Source organism: Prionailurus viverrinus, chromosome B1 (genome assembly GCF_022837055.1).
Source record: "Prionailurus viverrinus isolate Anna chromosome B1, UM_Priviv_1.0, whole genome shotgun sequence".
In the NCBI taxonomy this organism is placed as follows: domain Eukaryota; kingdom Metazoa; phylum Chordata; class Mammalia; order Carnivora; family Felidae; genus Prionailurus; species Prionailurus viverrinus.
In genome coordinates, this window is record NC_062564.1 from 5,952,665 (window position 1) to 5,976,451 (window position 23,787).

Consider the following 23,787-nt stretch of genomic DNA (forward strand, 5'->3'; position numbering starts at 1 on the left):
AGGATGACAGGCTCAAGGACGTCACAGCGGCGGCATTCACACCACTTAATGAGGGAGCCTGAAGCTCTCCCTCCCCGGGGAGGAGGTGAGAGAGGTGATCTCTGAGCTGCAGTCCGCCAAAAGCCCAGATCCTCACATGCCATCTCATTAGAGGCGGTCTCTTGGCTTCGAGTCCTCGCTGGTGACATTCGGCAGTGGCCCTACTTCATGGCTCAACTCTCCGTGACTCCTTTCCATGGGTGGCGGTGAGGGGTGCTGAGGAGCAAGAGAGAAGCTCAGCCTGGCCTGCCCCACACCGTTATTGGGTGAGCAGAATTCTTTACCCTGTTCTGAGGCACTACGGGACGGGGCTGGGGGCACGCCATCCCTACTGGGCGCTGTCAGTCAAGCGGGCTTCCTCAGCCACCGGTCACTCAAGAGCCACACCACCGTCTGCTTCCAACAAACCCACGATTGGAACCTCCTTCTGCAATGAGTTCACTGCCCAGAGGGCCTGTCACTCACTCCCCCCAGGTGGTTTAGTTTACCTAAAACTACAGACACACGGGCACCTACATTCTGGCCACTTCTCTCTTCCCTGGGATTAGGCCCTGGCCTTGTGGTCTTTAGCAAAGTCTGAATCCTGGACTCTGCCCCACCTGACTTCTTTTGCTGTTGTTGTTGTTGTTGTTGTTGTTGTTGTTGTTTTACCAGAAGCACCTTTTTTTTTTTTTTTTTTTGGTACTTTGTGAAACGATCTCTCAGTAAACATCAGTGTCATTCTGAAAGTGAACCTCCAGTGCGTCCCCAGCGGAAAGGGGAGGGCTCCACGGTCAGGCGGTTGGTCCCACTGCACAGAAAGCCATTCGGTCGTCAGAAGGCGGCCGGAGCGGCGCCAGAACCAAAGCCCCAGCGCTTACTGTCAGCTCTGGCCAAGGTCAAATGCGGCCAGCACCCTGGATACACCGGCCAAGCCGGGTGACCTGAAGAACAAGTCCCTACCTCTGCAGCCCTGGCGTCCCCCTCCGGGCCAGGGGACTGCCCCTGGGTGTGTGCTGCCCGACCCGCAGCATCAGCGCTGCTAAGAGCAGGTTAAGGCTCCTGTTCCACCACTCGGTCCGCTATCCCCACCCCCCCCCCCCCCCCGAGCGTCCCCTCCGCGTCTGTTAAACAGGAAAGACACCACTTCGTGTGTTTGGGGCGAAAGCCGCGGAGGCAACGTGTGAAGTGCCTGCAAGAATGAGTTTTCATGCTCAATAAGTGAGACCACATTTGCTAATCCGCGAAGTGCTGGGCTCACAGTTCGGGTTGAACAGAGTGCCGGAGCTGCGGGGACGGTGGGATGTGGGCTCCCAGGTGTAGGCAACCTCTGCTGCGCCGTCTATACGTTCCTCTCAAGGGTCGGGTTGGACTCGGGTCTCTCTCCTCGATGCAAGAAGACCATCCACGGTGGGGACGACTCAAACATAAAGAAGTGTTCTCTTCTTTCAGAGAGTTGTACTTTTGAGGGCAGACCTTTCCCGGGATGCCATCACTTACGCGGCAGACCGGACCCAGCGGGCGTCACTGTGGAGGCGGCGAGCAGGTGCACGCCGCTCCTCCCCGCAGCCCCGTTAGGATTTCCAGCGCCTTCCTCTCCGGGGGCCCCTGTGCTCCTGAAAGCCTCCGACCATCCTGCCTGCCAGCCCGGGAGAGCGCGGCTCTGAACCGCGGCCTGACTGAGCCCCCTGGCGGCAGTTCTGCGGCCGCGCACCTGCCGGTCTCGGGAGACGCGCACCTGCCGGCCCGGGGAGAGGCTCCAGCGGCGCAGCCCTCCGCACCCTCCCCTCCCTGCAACTACCCGCTGAGACGCTGGGCGCCAGTCCGACACGGTTTTCCCCGAGTCAGGACAGGTGTGCGCTCACCTGGCGCCTGGAATTCTCCGTGCCTCCTTCAGCCCCACACTTCCTGCCGCTTCTCCACTTAGAATACCAGAGGGAGCCCCCAAGACCCCGCAACCGCGGGGGAAAGCAGGGGTTTAAGAGTCGGCAGAATTCAGGTTTGCGTCCCGATTGGGTTCGACAGGCGAGTATTCATTCATTCCCAGGCCGCTTACCTACTCCGGGCCTCCACTTTCTCAGCTGGGAGACGGGGACGGTGGTGCTGGCGTCTGGGGGTCATTTTAATTTTAATTCCTAAGTGACACTACATGGCTGTGCATATAAAAATTCATCCATATAGCTGTATGGTAGATTACGGGCATATCTATAACTTCATACATGTACAACATAGACAGACATATAATATATATTCCAGAGACAGACAGAAGGACAGAAGGCATGTGAAAACACACAGTCTACGGTAATGATCACCAGAACTACCCAGGAGACACAATCGGGTCAAAATTGTTTCTGAAGAAGAAAATAAAACGAAGGTCACCAAAAAAAATTCGGGAATCGCATACGAAAAATTTTCCAGCAATAACGCATGGAGCTGTAGACAAAACGGGCATCCCATATTCCCGGTAAATGTAACAGACAATCAATCCATTGCCTAATTCAGGGAGAAAGAAGAATCCGTAAGCATCCTGACATAATAAGAAACCAGCAGCAATTCGAGGAGAATCCCAGCCTCAGGCGTTTCAACAGGACTGAATTCCACAAATGAATGAAGTTACACTGATGCTGTGTTAATTTAAACACATGGTATGTTGTGTCAAGTTTGTGCTTTGTAATTTGTTTGTAAAAGAAAAAAAAATCATGGTCATATTTTCAAAGACTGAGAACCTACAACTTTTATTCATGGGGGAATGTATATTTGAAGACTGCACCAGAGTCTGCTTGGTTTTGCCCCAACCCATTTCTCCCCTCTTTCTTAGTGATGGGATCCCTTATACATGTCGAGATTGAAACTTATACTTTTCCAACTTCCCTTCCCTCCAGCTGTGGCCATGTTGACCAGGTTTTAGCTAAAGGAGAAGAGGTGCTGTGTGCGGGGCTCCAGGAGACAGTTGGGGAGGGGACGGGGCATCCCATTTCTTCCCCTCCCTCTTCCAGAAAGGACAGCGTGCCTGCAGCCTGTAGTCTTGAGGACCTCATGAAGCCACAGTCTCAGCCCTGGCCTGACCACTTCCAGACTCCTTCTGGGAGAGAGAAATAACTCCTATCTTAGTTGAGCCTCTGTTAGTTTCTGATTTCAAACACCTGCCACAAGTCTGACTCTAAATGACACCGATAGACGCTAAAGCCAAATAATAGATTAAATCCCAAATTAAGGAAATCATTTGTGAAAGGAATTGCAGTGAACAGTAAATTCAATTAAACACAGACTAAGTCACAACAGTTGGGGCAAATAGAGTTAAAATGTCACTGCGTGCCATTGAAATTCTTGAAATCAAAGATAACTAATGTATAAATAATCTGCTGATTGCGGATTGGGATAAAATCCAGACTGCGTCAGCAAATGGATGTAGCAAATAAATGAATGAGGGTTAGAAACGAGAAAAGGATAAGGAAAATGTGCTGATTTGTTCCTCTGTCATGGGAGAAATCAATATATTCAGTTTCACTTACGAAATTGATGAATGGAGAAATACGAGTTTAAGAGTATTACTTAATATGTCTGTGTCAGAATTAGGTTTGGCTGAATGTACAAGAAAACCGAAATCACAGTGGCTTAACACATTTAAAGGGTTATTTTTCTTTCAAATAAAATAAAGCTGGAGATAGACAGAGTCCAGGGCTAGTATGGTTACTTGCTGCCTTTTCACCCTCAACGTGTGGTTTCCACTCCAAGACTGCCTCCTGTTCATAAGATGGGCCCCAGTGCATAGCCATTCTGTCTTCTCCCAGACAGAGAAAAGGAAAAGGGAGGAAATGTTCATCCGAGTGGTCTGATGTGGCCCACACACAAATTTAGGGGAAGATGAAAAAATATAGTCTCTAGGCCAAGCGTATTATCATCCCTCAATAGAAAGAGGGGTCTGTTCATAGGAGGAAACGATTATGGATACCAAGTAGACAACGGACAGTCCCTGCCTTAGAAGGAAGCATAAGAACTTACACAATGACTGTGCATTGACCAAGTGAATAAAAGAGAAAAACAAAGACAACTCTCTAAAAAATGGGAAATCTGGACACAGACATACATACAAGATACCAAGGGAAGATGAAGGCGGGGGTGGGGTGATGCTTCTTCCAGCCAAGGAATGTCAAAGATGGCCGGGAAACCAACAAAAGCTAGGGAGGAAGCACGGAACACACTCCTCCTCACAGCCTCAGAAGTAACCAACCCAGCTGACATCTTGACCTTGGACTCCGGGCTTTCGCGACTGTGAGGAAATGCATTTGTGTTGGTTAAGCCACTCAGCTTGTAGTACTTAGTTAGGGCAGCCCTAGCAAACGCAGACACTGGAGATAATTGCTTTTCTTTTACAAATTTCTGTATGGTTTGACTATTTTAAAAAGACTATATCCTTTATAAGCAAAATAAACAATATGTGTTTCCTAAATAAGATGAATGAGGCAATGTCTAGGTTTTTTTTTCTGTAAGTCCACATTTCAAAGAATTGATCGACCTAAAAAGTTTAATTTTTTTTAATTAAAAAATTTAAAAAAAATCTCAGCCCCCTCTCAGGGGTTGAGACGGAGGGAGATGCAGAACTCGAAGCAGGCTCCAGACTCTGAGCTGTCAGCACAGAGCCCAACACAGGGCTCTAACTCACAGACCGCAAGATCATGACCTGAACCCAAGTTGGACGCTCAACCAATTAAGCCACCCAGATGCCCTGCCCTAAGAATTTTAAACAAAATTTAATATTAAAATGATCTAGTCCTGAGACTTTTTAGAGAGGCAGTTTTGTCCCAGGGCTCCAGGTCAATCCCTGCTTTCAATTTTAGCAAATGATCATTTATACTTCCTTAAGAAGAAAAAATTTAATTAAAAGATGAAGGTGGTGATGACAGCCTGGTGTTTGGATAATTCCCAAATTCACACAAAAACTGACACAACAATTAGCTATCAAAGCCACAGCCCTATGATCAATGTTTACACAAAACCAGATGATAAAGTCACTCTACAAATCCTAAAAGACAACTGGGGGGGGGGGAGAATCACCTCTAGCCACAAAACGTGCATGTTATCAGCATGTGTATGGGAGAGGAAACCAATAAGGTAAAGCCCTGAGAATAGGAACACATACCCCACACACAAATACTCAACAGGTTCTCATTGGAAAGCAGGAGGTTCCAGATGGAGAGTGGCTGGTGGAAGCAGAAAGGGTCCTGTCCAGGTGTGATGGATAAGCACAGGGCCAATGGCAAGAACTAAAGAACCTGGACAAGTGTAACCCCAGTACACTCCTGAAACGGACACTGCCCCCACACTGGGGAGAAGCTTCTGAACATAGAATCCGGATTGAGGAAGACAGGGAAAACATAGACAAAGGAAAGACAAGGTCAGACAAATAAGGGAGAGGAAGAGAGCTGGGAAATCTCAGAAGACACACTGCCATGTTTTTTTCAACACTATAAGGAGGAGGGGAGAAAAAAGAGGCAGGAGGAGGAGGACCTGGTCAAAGTTACAAAAACTATCTGAACAAAGCTTTTTCCTAAAAGTTAAGAAAGGAATTTCACACACACACACACACACACACACACACACACACACACACACTGAGAATAGAAACATAGCTAACAGAAATGTATCAAAGTGGCATAAAAGTGACAATGAGGAAAAAAAGAGAATAAGCAACAGAATATCTTTGCAGGGAAAATACACCAGAAGTCACACTAAAAATAAATAAAACTGTGGCATACTACTTCAAAACCATTCAAAAATTAATAGAAAGATAAAAGACATGAAAGACACAACATGAATCAGAAGTAGAAACACTCAGAAATGAGACAATGATAGAACTCAAGAAAAAAAAATAGAGGAAAAGAGAAAAGCATTTTAGAAATGAAGATAAAACTAGCAAGACCACAAGAAAAAAAAAACAAGACAACAAGCAGAGACTTCAGAAAAATGGACGGCCAGGAAAAGCTTTTGATTTTAACACAAAATGAAAAAATATTAAAAAGATATTTTAAGAAACAGTGAAAAGCACTGAAGACAGGCAGTCAAGATCCAACGTAAGTTTAAAAGGGGCCCCTTGGGTGCCTGGGTGGCGCAGTCGGTTAAGCGTCCGACTTCAGCCAGGTCACAATCTCGTGAGTTCGAGCCCCGCGTCGGGCTCTGGGCTGATGGCTCAGAGCCTGGAGCCTGTTTCCGATTCTGTGTCTCCCTCTCTCTCTGCCCCCCCGTTCATGCTCTGTCTCTCTCTGTCCCAAAAATAAATAAACGTTGAAAAAAAAAGGGGGGGGGCCCTAAAGAAGAAAATCAAAGAAACGAAGCATAACAACACAAACTACCATTTAAAAGCACTTTTCTGGGAGCACCTGGGTGGCCCAGTCAGTTAAGCATCCGACTCTTGCTTTGGTCTCAGGTCATGATCTCACAGTTCATGAGTTCAAGAGCAGTGTTGGGCTCTGTGCTGATATTATGGAGCCTGCTTGGGATTCTCTCTCTCTCCCTCCCTCTCTCTCTTTTCCCCTTTCCCACTCTCTCTAAATAAATAAAAAAATTTTAATTTAAAAAAATTTGTAAAGCACTTTTTGAAAAAATACTTGAAACCATACATTGAAAGAGTACAGAGTATCTGTAAATACCAACCCAGAATAACACCCAGACATTTACTAGTAAAAGTACTCTATTACAAAAATAAAAAAGTACTCTAATAAAAAGTACTCTAATTAAAAAAAAATACTCTATCAAAAAAAAGAAGAAGAAGAAAATCCACTGGGTATCTAAGCAAAGAGGGCACTTAACTTATTAGGAAAATAAAATAAAATTATTACCTGATTTTTCCAACCAATACTTTATGCTTGAAGAGAGGAAGAAAATAGCTCAGATTGTCAAGAAAGAAAATATGAGCCCAGAATTTTATACCCAGCAAACCTGACCTTCAAGTACAACATATAACATACACTTGAGTAATTCAGCCATTATGCCTACCATGAAAATTTCCTAAGGAATCTACTAGAAAACAAGTTTCAGACAAAGCATATTAGACAGATGTGGACATAAACACTGGTGGTTAAATACACAGTCACGTGAAGTAAGAAGATTAAATGAGAATTAAAGGTGTATAATTGCTATGTGATCTAACAAAAAAGAAATGGGACAAGCATGTAAAAAATGGAGGGATGAAGATAGTATATTTAAGGATCTTTATTTTTAGGAAATCATGATTCATGATAGTTGTATTCATATTCACAATCTGAGACATATGTAAAGTGGGAAAAAGCAAATCATTATGCAGTATTTGAATTATTTTTCTCCTATATCAGAGGTTGGCAATCTATGGCACATGGGCCAGCTGCCTGTTCTTACAAAAAAAGTTTCACTGGAACACAGCCATCCCCATTCATTTACATTTTGTATAGGGCTGTTTTCCCATGATGGAGCTGAGTAGTTGTAACAGAGAATGCATGGTCTGCTAGCTTATTTACAATCTAGTCTTTAAAATTAAATAAGAAGTTTTCTGATGTCTACCCTATATCCTTGAAAACCAACCTTCTCCATGTAGAAGAAGAAAGGAGATATAGATATAAGGTAAGTGGTCAAATAGAAACACTGTTGTCCCAAATTTGTATTGTAAATATCAGCAGAAACTTTTGAGGTGCTGTATCTTTTCACTGAATTCTAGCTCTGTCCTCTTAAAAGGCCTAAAACCAATGATCCTACCAGTGGCCGGGAGTATCCTAATACCCAGAGCATGGCCTTAAAATGCCCATTTCCCAATTGAAACAAAAGTAAACAAAATAAAACATAGGCTTCTTTTTTTTTTTTTTCAACGTTTATTTATTTTTTTTGGGACAGAGAGAGACAGAGCATGAACGGGGGAGGGGCAGAGAGAGAGGGAGACACAGAATCGGAAACAGGCTCCAGGCTCCGAGCCATCAGCCCAGAGCCCGACGCGGGGCTCGAACTCCCAGACCGTGAGATCGTGACCTGGCTGAAGTCGGACGCTTAACCGACTGCGCCACCCAGGCGCCCCAAAACATAGGCTTCTTAAAAGACATGGCTGATTCCACATCTGGAGCAGGAAATATACAAGACGTGCCTGGTGTGTCTGGAAATATCGAGAGCTAACAGAGACAAATCAGGATCATGTCAAAAGGACTCAGGAGATACCCAGAGAAGGCTCCCGTTGGTCAAAGTAGGGACAATTTGTTTCCATACACATAACAACTGCCATGGATTAAAACCTACCAAATGTATATAAAACCATGAATTTATGGTAATATTTAAAAATAATAAATGATCACCTAAGGAAGCCAATTCATCATTGTGAAAACTAGATAAATAAGCCATTATATATTGTAATTCCTCCCTTTTGATTTTCATTCAATCTTCTTACTTCAAGTGACTGTGTATTTAACCACATATCTGTCTAGTCATTTTCTTTGTCTGAAGCTTGTTTTCTAGTAGATTCCTTAGGAAATTTTCATGGCAGGAATAATGGCTGAATTACTCAAATATTTATTTCCTTTCCTATACTGAATTGTAACCCATACAGATATACCATTTGGTGTCCAAAGAGTAGATGAACAGTGTTATTTCCTTACAAGTAGACCCCCAGCTAATGAACAAAGCTAAGGGATAGAATTAGCACATGACTCTTTTGCAGCCTTCGGTTAATTTATGAATCAAGGCATTGAGCTAACATAAAAAAAAGAAAAAGAGTGAAAAACAGACATGATGTACTTCCCAAAAAACAGATGACTACCACCTGTAGTCTAGCCACAGAGTTGGCACAAAGTCAGATCAAACTTCTGGATTCTACCACCAAGTTTCAGGAAATACATGTAACAGAGGTACATGAATCGTCCATGAGTCTGAAATCAGCAAGATGCAAGCTGTGGGAAAATCTACCAGCCAAAAGATTCAAGTCCTACAACAAATAAACTGTAAGAAAAAGGAGGGCATGATGGAAAACCAATAGATTACAAGACACTTAAAAGACATCATCCTTTTCTTAACTGGGGAGGTTAGAGCACGTATCTAGATTAAGCATGAGTGAAGGAAAGCAAGGCAAGTGAAATCAGCTGAGTGGCTGTTTTGGAGGGACTTCCGCTCTGTCCTGAGACAACAGTGGCAGAATAAAAAGTGGGGGGAGGAGGGGAGAGGGAGGACCCTGCAGGGAGGCAGCATGAGGGGGATTTCTGAGCGCTGGTTATACAAATGGTCTCCACTGATGGGCACACATATGCTTTTCTTTATGTGAGTTACACTTCAGTGAAAATTTCTTTAATGCTCTTTTAAATTCATAAAGTTCAATGTTGAAAAGTATAGACTGAGAATTAAAATCATATACAATATTCAAGAATTCTGCTTTTCCATTTGCCTATTTGACAAATCGACGTGACTTTCAAATGCTGATAATTTCTGCATGAAAGGCCATCACAACGTTTGTGTTTCTATCAATTTCTCCCTTACGTCTGAGAGCTCCTGCTTCATAAACGTGAGTGCTATTTTAATTGACACATAAAAGAGCATAATATAACTTCATTGGGGACAGTTCCTTTTATCAACATGAAATTATAAATTTTGGAAAATTTACATTATTAACTGCTTTTCCCGTGATTTAATCTCTTCTGCAATTAACATTTCTCCTGCACCCCTCTCACTCCACACCACCTCACCCCTCTCCTGCTGATCCCCAGGCTTTATTTTTTAGTTTCCTAATAAATATTTGTCCATATTAAAAAACAAAACAAAACAAAACAGGAGTCCCGAGACGCCAATCCAAGCAGTGACCAGAATCACCAAATTTTAGACCCAACAGAAGATCCTGTCTCATGTAGGAAGACATTTTTGTCATTTGCTTTTTTTCAATGCTGTTGTAAGACCTCACACAGCTTGAGATCTTGTTCCTTTTATTCAGTGTATAATTTTTATTCCATACACATTATTCAAAGTCAGCTGTACTCCTGGTATTGTGTTACAATGAGCCTGCCCTCAGAGCAGTTACAATCTAGTCAGGAGGACGGATGAATAAACAGTGCTGATACAATGCGATCCCTGGTCTGACAGAGAAAGTCTAGGGTCATGGGCAGAAATACTGAGGCACCTAGGCTAGACTGGGGGTGGGATAGGGATAATGTGGCATCAGAAGAGAAGTTGCCAGAACGTGGCTGTGGAAGGACAGATAGAAGTTATACAGGTTGTCAAAAGTGGTATCGAAATCGGAAAAGGGAAAGTGTTCGCTGAAGACCAGATGGCGAGCTGTCCGTTAGAAAAGGGCACCTTGACTTCGGCTCAGGTCATGGTCTCATGGTTGGTGAGTTCGAGCCCCGCGTCAGGCTCTGTGCTGACAGAGCGGAGCCTGCTTGGCATTCTGTCTCCCTCTGTCTCTGCCCCTCCCTCCCTCCCTCTCTCTCTCTCTCTCACAAAATAAATAAATAAACATTAAAATTTTTTTAAATAAAAATTAATTTAAAAAAAGAAAAAGGCCTCTCAGGGCGAGCAGATGACAAATGTCCCTCCTGCGTGTGACTACAACCCCACAGGACATCAGTAGGTGATGTAAACGTGCAAAGGAAATAGACACCCTTTCCTCTAGTTTGCAGGGTGTGGTAGGAGGAGAGTGGGCAGGACCCAAGTCCCCACTCCTGTCCCCCCAGGGGGCACTCGCTGTGGCACATCCAGCCCCTAAGCTGGCACAGCGGCCCTGCAGACCGAAGGCTTCCCTTGTGTAGGAAACTCCAGCCGCGATGGACGGCGTGGCGTGGAGCTCCTTCCTGGAGCGGCCAGCATCCACCTGTGGCGGGAGAAGACCCGGAAAGCGGTACCAAGGCCGATATAGAAGTCAGGCTGCGGAGTGTGCGTTCAATCCCACAGCCCGGGGGGTCTCAAAGCACCGTGGGCGGCCCCCCCCCCCGAGGGCACCCAGAGACTCCCTCAAGGGCTCTGCCGGGTCCAGCTGTTTTCGGACAGATGCTAGAACATCACTGCCTTTTTCTTGGGTTGATTGATACCCGCGCTGCAGTGTCAAACCGCGGGGTCAAACCCAGCCATCAAGGCAGCCGCATCCTGTGTGCTGTGGGTCATCCGATTCCCCAACTCCATACACTTGCAGGGAGAAAAGCTTCACGTAAGATCCCTGACGAAGCAGTTATACTATGGACAGCAATAGATATTCCATAGATAATCGTGTGGCTAAACCTGAACTGTGAGCACACGTCTTTTTACTGTTCAGCACGACACAACGGGAAGCGCATGTAGACTACTCTGGTCGCACACAGAGGCATAACAACCGTGTCTGGGAAACAGTCACTTTTCCCGGTGGTTGAGCTGTGAGCTACTTCCTCATGGGACATCGCTTTCACTTAAAAGAATGACCAACAGGCTACGGCGATTCGGCCTTCGCCACTCAGAAGGCACACTCTCAAACAATGCAGAAAAGAAGTACAAAAGTTGAGTTTTAAGTGGAAACTGGAATATTGGGAAACTCGTATCCACCACCAGGAACTTGCTGGCTTTACGATACTGTGCTGCTAAGGTGGGTGATGATACGAACAAACGTGCTTTTTGAAACCGTGTGATTGAAGGTATCAAAACGTGAAGACACGTAGGACTCAGCAAAGCCATATTTAGTTTTTAAATGGCCAACACACAATGTTACACAATCATCCCAGGGTAAAAGATCCACTCAGAGGGCAATAACAGCCAATGGGTGTTACTGTCACAGACGATGAACCCTTCAGGGACGTGGTTTCTACACTGCAACTCACCCTTAAACAACCAACAGCTGCCGAGGTTTGGTGCAATATCACCTTGAAGAGATTTGCAAAAATGCATATTTATATGAAATAAAACATTTGTCATTTGTTACCATTCAATGAATTAAAAATAAATACTACTCTAAATATGTGTCCTAGTTTAAAATGTGGAAAATAGAGGCGCCTGGGTGGCTCAGTCAGTTGAGCGTCCGACTTCAGCTCAGGTCGTGGTCTCGCAGTTCGTGAGTTCAAGCCCCGCATCCGGCTCTGTGCTGGCAGCTCGGAGCCTGGAGCCTGCTTCGGATTCTGTATCTCTCTCTCTCTCTCTCTCTCTCTCCCTCCCTCCCTCCCTCCCCTGCTCATGCTCTGCCCCTCTCTGTCTCTCAAAAATAAATGAATGTTAAAAATAAATTTAAAAAATGTGGAAAATATGATTATCCTTAAAAGAAGGGCTGAGGAGTCCTGAGATGAAAAAGTTTGAGACACTCTTCACTACACACACAGTACCAAAGATAAAATGAAAAAATAAAAGTTCTTCAGGGACCTCAGGAATTTTTGAATGTGCAGATAAAAGATCATTACTGGAAGCAAAGATACCAGATTAGCTGGATATGTTGCCTGGGAATGTTCATAGGTATGCTGCTAAGCCAGGAGAGTCACACATCATCAATTAGCATTACACATTAGACCTCCGACATCCAAAAGGGGTATAAATCCTACTACAATTTCCCACAAAGAGGCATTTTTTATTGCTTTATCAGATCCAATACAGAAAGGAATCAGTGTTGCACTGATTGATGGTTGACTCTGCTCCTGAAAAGTCTGAGACTTCGCGATGAGTGTCAATCACGCGCCGTGCTGTTGACTGAAATCTGAATCTCAGAAAAATCATTACCATGTTCCACATCTTAGGTTTTAGAGAAAAAAGAAAACGCAAACAACCCTAACTCACCACGAAAAATTTGGAAAAAAAAAATCTTTGGCTGGACCTCATTAAGTACAACTATTATAATTTTTGTTGGAGTGCATTTAAATTATTCAACTGATGGCATTTAAAACAACTTGGCATGATTGTGCTTCAAGCCCATAATTCACTTGAAGATATATACAATGATATTTGTCAACATTGCTTTCGCTTTTCATTTCTTTGCAGGAAATAAAAAAAAATCTTCTGAGAGTTCTTTTCGACAGATTTTAATTGTAGGGAAGAGCCAATTTAGATGATTAAAATATCATTGCTACTCGTTTTTTTTTTTTCCTTCCCAAAAGAAAAAAAAAACTAGATGCATAAGTTAATACATCAGGAGAAAATGGATAATTTTAATATTGATTTCCAGTGCCTTTATAATGATGCTGCGGTTTTGAAAGCGTTTTTACTTAGACTATATTTTATGGCCACATTTCTCTCCTTGGCTGTCCAAAACACAATACGGCTGAGCCCTTGGACATACTTATGCATTCAGCAATGCCTTCTCTACTGGAAAAAGTTTTAAATAGGAATGCTAGAATTCAAACTGTGATTAGAAAGCATCTAGTTTAATTCCTGATGCCCAGACATGCCAGCTTTCCTGGAGTGCACAACAAGCTGGCGGGAGAGATGGAACACTTCAGATGTACCGAAGCCTTGCCTTGCAAGCTATTCTCAGAACTCTCTAGAAAATAATGCAAATATATTCTCCATAGCTGCCTATCATTCCGAGTTACTGCAATTTATTTTCGCAGATAAATATTTGTTTTCCATTGTCACACTGCAACCCAGTTCTTTTCAACGAGGGGTGTGGGTTTCTGGGGGGTTTTTTTGTTTGTTTTTTTTTTTTGGTTTTTGAGACAGAGACAGAGCATAAGCAGGGGAGGGGCAGAGAGAGAGGGAGACGCAGAATCGAAGCAGGCTCCAGCCTCCGAGCTGTCAGCACAGAGCCCGATGCGGGGCTTGAACTCACAGACCTTGAACTCACAGACCGTGAGATCACGACCTGAGCTGAAGTCGATCGCTTAACCGACTGAGCCCCAGGGGTGTGGGCTTAACCACCCCTCGATTAACCACCCAGTCGCCCCAGGGGTTTCGTCTTCAATTACGTCTTTAGCGCTTATATTCTTTTTCTTGGCTCTTCCTCTGTTTTTTAATTAATAAACTTTATTTCTTGGAGCTGTTTTTGGTTCCTATCGAAACTGAGTGAAAAGTACAGAGAGGAACCATACAGGCCCAACTCCCATGCACATACATCCTCCCCGACTCAACACATCCAGAAGGAACAGTCTTACGACTGATGAAACTACACTTACACGGTATCAGCACCCAGAGCCCCGTTTACATTAGGGTCACTCCTCATGTTGTACAGTCTGTGTGTTTGGACAAAAGTGTGATGACAAGCACCCACCATGCAGTACCACATAGCAGAGTCTCCCTGCCTTAAACATCCTCTGTGCTCCCCCGTTGGTCCCTCCTTCCCCCCAACCACGGGTTGTGTTACGGTTGCCATGGTTTTGCCTTTTCCGGAATGTCCTATAGTTGAAATTACACAGTATGTACTCTTTTCAGGTTGGTTTCTTTCACTTAGTAATACGCATTCGAGTTTCCTCTTTTCGTGGCTGGAGAGCTTTTCGTTTTTTCAGCACTGAGTGATGTTCCTTCGTCTGGGCATGCCATAGTTTATTCATGCCTTCCCCTACTGAATCTTGGTCGGTTTCAAGTTCTGCCAACTCTGAATAAAGCTGCTATAAACATCTGTACGCTGGTCTTCGCAGGGACCAACGTTTCCAACTCATTTGGGTCAATACCAAGGAGTGTGATCACTGGAGTATACGGTAAGAATGTGTTTAGTTTTGTAAGAAACTGTTGAATTGTTTCAGAGCGTCTGTGCCGTTCTAGATTCTCAACATCAGTGAGTGAGAGTTCCTGTTGCTCTCGGCCATCACCTGCGTTTGGATCTGGGCCATTTGAATACGTGTCTAGTGGGATCTCACTGCTGTTCCAGTTTGCATCTATTTCCCTGATGACAGACACATGATGTGGAGCCTCTTTTCGTATGTTTGTCATCTGTCTTTTTTGATGACGTGTGTGTTCAAGTCATTGTCCCATTTTTTTTAAAAAATACTTATCTGGGGGAGAGCACAAGCAGGGGAGGGGCAGACAGAGGGGGACAGAGGATCCAAAGCAGGCTCTGCGCTGACAGGCTGACAGGAGCGAGCCCGACTTGGGGCTCAAACTCACAAACCGTGAGATCGTGACCTGAGCCGAAGCGAGACACTCAACTGACTGAGCCACCCAGGCGCCCCCGTCCCATTATTTTTAACCTGGTTATTCATTTTCTTGCTGTTGAGTTTTAAGAGTTCTTTGTATGTTTTGGAGACAGTCCTCCATCAGATGGGTCTTTTGCAGAAATTTTCTACCACTCTGTGGTTTGTTTTTCTACTCTCTTGACGCTGCCTTTTGCAGAACAGATTTTTCATTTTCACAAGCTGTTTTATCAGTTATTTCTTCCGTGGTTTGTGCCTGTGTGGTATATGAAAAGTCATATTGATTCTCTTTTTATAGACACCAATAATCCATAAATTGGATTAACCTGTTGGCCCATAGTGTAAGTTTTCATTCTCTTGGTCTGTTTTTGTTGTTGTTGGTGGTGCTGTTTTGGCTTTTGGGGAAAATCTCAAAGCTTCTGAGTCCACAGGAGGCTGTCCTTTTCTTGTGTTATTTGTCTTTTGGACTTTGGGCATACAGAATTGACTTCATCACAATCCTTGACCTACTCTCATCGCTAGTCTACGTGTGCCCTGCTTCTGTACTGTGCCTATGTGTATTTGTATATGTGTGTGTGTGTGTGTGTGTGTGTGTGTGTAATTGAGTAGCTATTTTTAATATATCGATTGTTTATAAAATACAAAATAGAAGCTAGGACATTGGTGAAGTTCTTCATCTTGCCATATATTTTGCATCACCGCCCCATCCCCAGCAAAGTACTCCTAACTCCTGCTTTTCTCATTCTCTTCTTTCCCTTTTACACATTTTATTGCAACTGTCTGTACTTTGTTGTTGTTTTTTATGAGCTTTTCACCCTCTATATTATCCTCGTCAAATCGAAAATATGACAGGTGCTGACGGTCCCAGATGCTAGCATACCATAAGACACAGACATCTGTAACAATGCTCATGGAGAAAGACAGGATAATTGTAGTTTAATTATTGAGCTGACTTGGAATCACTGAGATTCAGAGTGTGTACACACACACACACACACACACACACACACACACACACACACTCACACCAGTATCTGGCTCCCTACAGGGCACATAGGAAATGGTGAATACTAGAAATTATTGAGGAATTTTACACAGCCCCCTCCCCAGGGCTGCAAAGATTCCAACTGCATTGGAATTTATACTCTCTGATGCCACACGGGTTTGTAGGAACATTCAAGTATTTTTTTTCAATAACCTAGTACATGCTTACTAGCTGATCATTCATGCAGAAATGATAAGAAAAGGAGGCACCCATTTGCGAAATCCCTGAATCTCGAATTTTTTCAGCATGGGTGTCTTTGCGTCATGTGCTTTGGTTACAGATAAACCCTAAACCTGAAACTCAACATGATGTATTTGTTACGTCTTTGTGACTAATCATACTAAAAAATTAACAAATCGGAAAATAAAAAGTTTGTTAGTCAGTGGTTCCCATTGCGCTTTGGAGACTATTTTCACAGTATTTATACCTGTAGGTCTTCATGGCGCCATATTCTCTGCGGGCCCTGGATGAGGACCTAAAGTTTGATTGATCGATTGACCGATTGATTGATTCATTGTTGGATTGGGCCAGAAGCACTAATTTTTAGGCAGCCTCACTGGCTTCACTTGGCTTGATTCAAGCTCACTGAATTATTAGTGTTTCTGTTCCTGCAAATCTTCTGCAAAGGATGTTTTTAGTCATGCATTTGATTCCTCTGGAATTTCAAGAGACGCCTCTGTCGGAAGCACCTCTCCAAAGCCAGGGAACGTGGGCCTGTCTCCTCCCAGGGCGCAGGGACCATCTATGAACACGTAGCTCCCTAAGGACTCTTTTTACCGCCCACGTATTTCCTGATAGAGTAGATGGTTTGGATGGTCACCTGCTAAGAAGAATGTGCCTCTGGAGCAAGGCCATTTTCCCTGTCGGTGAAAAAGCCTGACGCTAACAGACAATGGCCTGCTGTGTATACAAACACATCACTACAGAACAATGGAACCACAAGCAAAACCTGAAGTCATTCTTCACCAAAGAACGCAAACCCCTCGTTCTGACGGCAGCTGCCATCCAAATGCGAACGCATCTCAAGTACATGAAGCAGCCACATTTAAAATAATGGCTTCGAAATTCCTTCTAAAGTGCTGTTCCGTACAGACGAGTTGCTCCGTGGAAACTGTCTATTCCTCATTCCTTTTCAGTTTTTTCTCCATTTAGCTCATCCATATTATTGCCTTGTGCTTCGCACCCCACGACGCTAACATTAACACGAATACATTTCTGCCCTTTGTTTATTGCAGAAACCAGCAGGCTGAGCTATCCACCGGAGCCTAACGGGCAGCCGCTCATGCAGCATCATTGAAAGCGCACCAAAAAACCCCTCATCTACTTCTCCTGCCTGTTTGGGGGGCGGGAGGAGGCCAGAAATTTTTACCATTACAGTAGGATTCCTTTGGCATTTTGAGATGGCTTTAAATATCAAAGTCTGCTTTTAAAACCGCTCATAACCTCAGAAAGCATCGCAATATGAAGTCAAACGAAAGTCCCAGCTCTTTCTGCCCACTGCCACACATAGAAACCATGGTTTTTGGGTTTGGGTCTGGGTTTTTTTTTTGTTTAGCTCGTGCTGTCTGCTGTCATCCGCTCTCCTGCACTGCCCTCCTCTATGTTCTGCCTGCCTAATCCCTTGCATCTTCCAGAGCCAGCGCAAAGGCAACCTGTCTGCAGGGCTCCCTCTGATGTGGCCCAGGTGACTCCATCGCTCTCTTCTTTTCCACGCTAGCATAGGACATTTACAGCCCCGAGGGTGTCACACTAAGTTATGATGGGACACGGTGGGTAAGAGGATAGGTTACTGCTTGGCGACTTGTTCAAGGTCCCAGCTTTGAGCACCTAAGTTCTCTGCATCTTGATCCTTGAAGCGAACCATGCTGCGTCGTCCGGTCGGTGTGCACACGCAGCATGAGACACCCACCACTTCCAACGCCCTCCCTCCACGCCCCACCTGGGAAACCACAGCTTATCCTTTACAGCCAAGATCGAGCATTACCGCCTGTAGGGTCCCCACCCTCCCGCCCCCCACCTCCCTCTCCCAAGGCCAATTCCAGTTTTACGTCTCATGGGCTCCCTCCCTGAGACTCCCTATAATTGTGAGGGGTGACTTTCTATTGGTCTCCCCCATAGACTGGGAGGCCACCTACTGAACCCTCAGCAAATATTTATCCCGTGACAAAAACAAATGGGCTGATAAATTGGCGACTCCGGCCAATCGAGGAGAAGACATTTCCCGACCCCCCACAAGTTAGGTAAGGCATGTGGCATCCAGTTTCCTCACTTGTAAAAATGGACCAAACGCTACCCACTTTGGAGGATTTTGTGGAACACCGACAGGGCTTGCGCATAAACTACCCAGGACAGAATACCCAATTCATATGAGTTTTCTTCCTGCTTCAAACAATTATTTGATGAAGCCATGGTTCAGACACGACTGGAGAGAGGAACTGGTGGCCAGCGCGGGCAAAGCCACGTGTCACTGTCCAAGGACAAGCGCTGCGCCGAGGGGCGTGGGCTCCCCAGTGCACAGAAAGAGTGAGGAAAAGCAGAACATGGCGTGAGTCCTCCTGCACAGTGTTACAGCCGTTGTGTCTGAGCCCTCCTTGCCCGGGAACAGGAGCTTCACTCCCTGATGCACGCGAGAACCACAGTGCTGCAGCTGGCTTACAGGAAGGGATGCGTCAACAAGGTAATAACGCCTCATTGTGCTTTGGCAACAAAGTGATCTTTCTCTTGATGGCATTGAAGGGTGTTTGGCTGTTTTAAGTGGGGGAACTAGCACAGCTATGCAGCAGTACCTGCGTGTGGTGACAACAGTCAGGGGCCTCAAAAGCTCCTAGTTCAGGGCTGTGTTTAGGGCTCTCCTGACACCCAGCAGTGAGGGGACAGCTTTAGCAGACTGGCCTCAGGGACCAGAACTTGAGCAAGTGAGAGGTCAGATCGTTAGGGCAAGTGTAAATTCTGCCCTAGAAACAAAAAGTGTCATTAAACAAGTAAAATCCTGGCAGTGGCTGCATTTGAAAACCAGGACCATTGATCTAAGATCCTCTGGCAACGGGACAGGGAAGAAGGGCTCAGAGCCACGGCCAAAAAGATCGATGAATTAAAACAAGCATCTGTTCCACTGGGAGGGGCACCAAAGTTTTGTAAACTTGGTTTAGTTTACACAACACTGTACTTTGAGGCAGCGTCAAAGAAGGCCTAATAAAGGTGTTTTTGCCCCCATGGAATCTCTGGTCTCACTCCCAGGGCTATGTCGTTTGGGTCCCTCCACCCCCAGGGACTCACTCCAGGGTCCCTCCCGGGCACCCCGATTATTTGCCTGCTCCCCACTGCCTCCTATGTGGCATTATGTCAGTAAACATTCATTCAATAAATAAATTGATGTCATAAAGGAAAAGGTGACGGATTACAGAGACCGGGGAAGACTTCACCAAAGATGTAGCAATCATGGGAACAGCACCACTTGGAAGTTGAAAAACTCCTAATGCTTCCAGGATAAGGGCCAAGCTAACCTTCGGGTGGGGTCTCTGCTCTCTGCTCGAGCCACTGGCCAAGTCACAATCCCTCTGAGATTCCCCCCTTTATTGCTTTCTCTTGCAAACTCATTGCCTCTGCTGGAGAGCTCACCCAACCATCCGTCCCCAGGCGCCGTGAACACTGGGCGCTCCTGCTCCCGACAGCTCTATGCCATCACTAGAGGCTGGGGGGCACCTTTGACTTGTGGCCAAAACTAATGGCCCCACCAAAGATTTCAGCAGGAGCACTTTCCAGGGGCTTAGCTTTTCAGTTCTCACGCGTCCTGACTTCTCCCGGGCCAGCATTAGACCCCAAGGCATTGGGCGCTGATACCCACCCCCCGGCCGCATACTGGACTTCTGTGTTTTGGGTGGGGTTCTGTTTCCAGTTAGCCAATGACTTTGCTCTCGTTGGAACACAATGCCCTCCAGTTTGCCTGGTTTATTCTTTCTCCCCCAAAGTCATTCCGACTCTGCACCGTTTCAACTGATACCACTCCAATTGCAACATCGGTCAGTCGCTCAGAACTTTCAAAACCAGTTTATGTTCCTCTCTGCATAAACCCATAAAGGGCTTTGAAATGTTCACTTAAAAAAATTCCAAACTAGGGGCGCCTGGGTGGCTCAGCCGGTTGAGTGTCTGACTTCGTCTCCCAACTTTGTATAGTATGATGTTGCGACACCTCAGAAAACCTTTCTGGCTGGGGAGAGACCCCTCTGTCCAGGGCCCTTCCCAGGACCATGCCTTTCATATGCAAACTGCCCAGCCCAAAGCCAGATCTCCTCTGCCTGGCCCGAATACCCCAGGAGGAGACAGTCCTCTGCCCTGGTCATCCCAGGGCTGGCACCAGGCTACTAGGGGCTAGCCCTATAGTCCAGAGCCTACCAAAATTATTCAAACTCCCAGTCCTAAACCGGTCCCCCTGCCCTGCTTTCCCACACAAACCCCAGCAAAAGGTCTAGCCTCATCTTTCCCCTCGCCCCTGCCCCTTCTGCCTCCTGACCATCGTGGTGCTCTTCCTTGTGGGCCCACATGATGCCTTCGCTGGGACCTGTAAGAATAATAAAGCTCTTCCTTCCTCGCTCCATTCTTGTTTCCTTCTGGGGAGTTCCTCCTGGGACCACACTGACTTTCCTAGGCCATGTATAACAGGTGCATTCTTAGGACAACAGGATATCAAGCCAGTACAAAGAAGAGGCACCTAATTGGAGCTGGTGGTTTGAGGAGGTGATTGGGTGAAGCCTTCCCAGAAGAAACAAGTCTGCAAATATGACTTTAAAATGTACAAAGGACAACGAGGTGGGGGAAGCACTGGCTAGTGGAGAAGGTTCCACACTAACATCCAAAGACAAACCATCATGTGGCCTGTGGCTCACAGGGGCTTACGCAGGCTGCTCAAGGGACTTGGATGTTGGAGGCACACAACGCTGCTAGAGGAAGCGGTAAGCCCAGAGCAGGTAATGGTGAGCCAGAAAAGGTAAATCCCTCCACTCCGGGCAGCTGTGTGTAAGAGAAATCTGCACAGGGTAAGACTGGAGTCAAGGAGACCAATAGGAGACTCTAAAGTACTACAAAGTCCAGGAAACACAGAAAGCAAGGAAAATAACTGGATTTCACATTGGTGTGGGATGCAGAGACAGGAAAGCATAAATCATGGTAATTAGAAAATCCAGCTTCAATGAAAAGGGTGCAAAGCTATCTTTTTCCAAATAACATAGTTCAGTAAATCTGAAGCCACCCCTCTAAGTACACATGCGACAAAAGTCAGCAGGCAGAAGGGGTCATTGACGGTATCAGCACAAATACGCTTTTTACCTTGCACTTTAAACATGCCAGAATATCTCATTATATAGTCCTATTCTCTTCTGTATCAAAGCAATAGGAGAAAATGGCATCACGCCTGAATAGGCTCTTTTAGGGGTAAGAGATCTGATTCCAACCACGGGCTTGATGTGCCAAGTGTGGGACAAGACTTCCTCATTTGAGGACTAACACTTAGGAATGACCCTGTGATAGCAGCACCAGGGATGAGTTAGGATACTACATTTCTACATGCCATCACTGGTTCCATGAGAAAGGAGAGAAAAAGAAACAGAAAACAATCGCTGAAAAGAGCAAGGTGTCTCACACCAATGTGAGAGTGGACAGAAAAGATAAGACTCTGTCCCCACAGTAAACTCAGAATTTTGAAAGGCAGCTAGACTCACCACTATACCAATGCTAGAATTTTGATTCAAATAAAATCCAAACCAAAAAAAGGGCTATTAGTGTCACAAAGTGCTTATGAAAGAGGGACTTGTAGGTAAGAGCCAATCCATTCTTCCTCTCCATCGAGGGGTGAAAAACTAAACACTATGTCAGGTTTTCCTTCTCGGGCCACATCTCTCCAACAACTCAGACCAACCAGAATCAAAAGCTTCCCTCAAAAGCAGAGCAATGGCTTCCCCTGTTCCTGCAAGATCTGTCACCGCTGGAATGAGGGCCCCTCAGCTTCCCTGGCATGGGTTATTTTTAGCATATTCTATGTAAGCCACCCTTAGAATCATCCACTGTCAGAGCTGGGAAGGATCAGAGTGTTAAATACTCAACTAATGCCTAAGTATTCTCTATTCTGCTCAACAGTTCATGTTTACAAAGCTTTCTGCACATCAAGGCACTTGTGAAAAGATTTAATTTCCAGAATCAAGCTCACTTTAGGCTTAGAACCAGGTTCTAACTATCTAAAGCTATTGACTAACAGAAAGTGTTCCAAATGTGCCTATTCTGATTCAGAGTTTAAGGGAAAAAAAAGGATTTACAGAAAGAGTATAAAAGTTTCTTTTTTTTCCCCTAACTTAATGTAAGCAAGCTTCCAGTCTTTACTTTTTAAAAATAGACACTCTATGTAGTCTTTGGTTCCCATGCTCACACACTGATGCTTCAACGTTCCAATATCTAATATGGCCACAGTAGTCTTGATGACCAAAGTCATTTTTTCCCATCTTTAGGAACCCACGCCAGAGCAACCATATGCAACAGAGCTCAAGCTACTGCGTGTGTGAACCAACATTCCATTCTGTAGATGCTGTACGTCTATTTTGGATTTTATATTGTGTTTTTGTATTTATGCTTTGATTCATGGTAACTTAACATGTTATGAAATTGATCTGCATTGAACATAAACTGTAAATTAAAAGAAGTGGCTGGGGTGCCTGGGTGTCTCGGTTGGTTAAGCATCCGACTTTAGCTCAGGTCATGATCTCGTGGTTCATGAGTGTGAGCCCCACATTGGGCTCTCTGTTGTCAGCACAGAGCCTGCTTTGGATCTCTGTCTCCTTCTCTATCTCTCTGCCCCTCCCCTGCACATGTGCTCTCTCTCAAAACTAAACATTAAAAAAAAAAGAAAAGAAAGGGCTAAAAGGGCAAAAAAAATCATTTTTACATACATCATTCATACATATGGCACATTTTCAGGATAATCAGTAGATAATTAACATTCATTAAATGCCCAATGGATTTCCCTTCTCTGTCAAATACAAGGAGTAGAGCTGCATGATCACCATGGCAGCACGGTCTGGTTCTAACATTCGGAGACTGTCCAGGCCGGCCACGGCACTCCGGGGCTGAGGGACCCCTCAGTGACTGACTGCAAAAGATGGAACCCGAGCGGCCCAGCCAGGCACCAACTATTGTTCTCCTTCTACTGGAGGTCATTACGCCATGAGACCAGGTGCAGAAGCACACGTTATGCGGAGCTTACGCGATTTGGAGGGTGAGTCCTCTTTAAGACAAAAAGAATATGAAATCACAAACACAAAATGAGGTACAGAGTCCTGGAAGGGGGCCATCTAAGCTTCACCAGCCTCCTGTTAAATCCGTCTATTCAGCACACATAATAATGATGGACTCCATGTTTGCTGCCTCCTAGTAACTATTTTGTTTATTTATTTACACCACTCTTTGTTTTAAGAATAATTTAAGGTGATTTATGGAGCTACGTGCAATCCAACAAGATGAACTTAGTAAGCTCACAGAAAGGAAGCAAGGAAGCCTGGACTAAGAAAAACCATGACAGAAAGAAAGCCAGAAATAAGATTAATACTCAGAGTACTTCCTGTTGATTTGCAAGGCCTATGCAGAAATTCAGGTGTACATTTTCCAGCAGGCGATATAAAGCGAGAAGCGTCATTCATGATAGGGGTAAGACCAATCATTGAGTGAATGGATGCCCAACTG